Raw genomic sequence first — 2,201 nt, forward strand, 5'->3', positions numbered from 1 at the left:
AGCTCAGTTGGTTGAGCGTCCAACTTCGGCTCAGGTCATGATCTCACGGTTCCCAAGTACGAGCCCCATGATGGGCTCTGCGGCGACAGCATGGAGCCTGCTTGGGATTCTCTGTCTCCCTCTTTCTGCTCCCCTCCTGCTCATTCTCTCTCAAAAATAAACATTAAAAAAAAAAAAAGTAAAGGGCACCCTGGTAGGGCTCGAATCCATGAACTGTGAGATCATGACCTGAGCTGAAATCAGCAGTCAGATGCTTAACAGACTGAGCCACCCCGGCACCCCCAATAAATTTCTTTTGTACGAAATCAAGACCTGGGTGCTGAGTGTTCTCCTTTTTTTTTTTTTCTAGAGCATCAATGCTTCTGAACCTGTAGCAGACACATCTAGGAAATATGTATACTAACTCATGTATACACACACGTATATTTATTTTCGTATCTATCTGTTGAAATAAACATGTCACACTGCTAACCCAACCACAGCCCAACGCCACATCGCTTGTTTTTTTTCTTATTAAGATTTTCGTTTTTAAATGATCGCTACACCCAATGTAGGGCTCAAACCCACAGCTCTGCGATCAAGAGTCTTATGCTCCAGTGCTCCACCAACTGAGCCATGTTGCTCATTTGTAACTTCCTTCTGCAACCGCACGGAACTGGGCTGTCCGTATCTATCATATGACCTTATCTGTTCAACCCTAGCACATAAACGGTTCCAGAATTGTTAACGTGGGCCCCTGTGACCCACAAACTGACCGGCTAAAGTACAGTGTTTCTGGACAGTTTAGACAGTCATTTGAACGGGAAGCCGCAGTGCCAAGCAAAACAAGCGTGTGGTTGTGGGACAGAGGCGGCCCTTGGGGCTCCAGTTTGAGATCCCCCAAACCATGGCTGCTCTGCTCTCTGGCCACGGGAAAGTTGTCAGTTCGCACCTCCCTGCAGCCACGTTCATGCCCCAAGGACTGGTCTGAAGGGGGTGGACAGGACAGAACGGGAACCTGGCTGTGGTCCCCTTATTCTCTAGGCGGGTGGGGGGTCAGAAGGCACTATCTTAGGGGCGCCTGGGTATCAGTCGGTTGAGTGTCCGACTTTGGCTCAGGTCATGATCTCACGGTTGGTGAGTTCGAGCCCCACATCGGGCTCTGCACTGATAGCAGAGAGGCCTGCTTCGGATTCTTTATCTCCCTCTCTCTCTCTGTCCCTCTCCAGCTTATGTACGAGCGCTCTCTCAAAAATAAGCATTGAAGAAGAAGGAGGAGGAGGAGGAGGAGAAGGAGAGGAGGAAGAAGAAGAAACCATGTTAGGCATTGTGTCCGATCACAGGCTCTGACTCTGCTTTGAGAGTGGGTGCAGACCAGGGTGGGGTGGCCCCCGTGTGCATGTGCGAGGGCCTTGGTGGCGGAACCTGCTTGGTGGGTGCAGCTGCCCAGGCATGCAGCAGGTGGGCGGGCTGTGGCAGGAGCCGGGAGGCCCTTCCCCTGGGAAGAGGCCAGGCTGGGCAGGGGTGGGGGAGGGCAGAGGTGGGAATGAACTGGGGGTAGTGATGCCGGAGCCTCATGGGGCCTGAACTGAATCCCCTAATTCTTCCTCGGGGATACAGTGGTGACCAATAATCCCCAACATTTATTGAGCTCTCCCTGTATACCCTGGCTCTGTTCTAAATCATACCTTTCATCCTCAATGATATCCCTTAGAGTGGATACTGGTATTGATTCGATTTTACAGATGAGGCCACTGAGGCTCAGCAAGGGCATCCTTTGACCAAAGTCCCAGGCCACAAACTCTCTAAGCCTGGCAACGGGCTCTGAATGCTTTATATTTATATGACGTCTGGCCAGAGGAACAGACAGGGTCTCTGCCTTGGATCTGGGGAAAACATGGCCACATGAATAAACAATCAAGGTAATTTCGATGGTGCCAAACAGCAGGCGAGATTGGGGAGGAAGCGGACAGATCAATGAAGCCTCTCTGAGGAGGTGACCAGCTGGGAAGGGTTGGGAGAGGACACCAAGCAGGGCCATGTGGACCGCGGTGAGGACTTCGGCGTTTCCTCTGAGTGACCTAGTGAGCCATGGGAGAATTTAGAGCAGGAGAGGGACCTGATCTGAGTATTAAGAACTGAGCCACAGGTGTGGAATGGTGGGCAGAGGCGGAAGCCCAGAGGCGTCCATCTGGGAGAAGTCAGGGTCCCACTCTCTGGAA

This window comes from Crocuta crocuta, unplaced genomic scaffold (genome assembly GCF_008692635.1).
Source record: "Crocuta crocuta isolate KB4526 unplaced genomic scaffold, BGI_CrCroc_1.0 scaffold115, whole genome shotgun sequence".
Classification (NCBI taxonomy): Eukaryota; Metazoa; Chordata; class Mammalia; order Carnivora; family Hyaenidae; genus Crocuta; species Crocuta crocuta.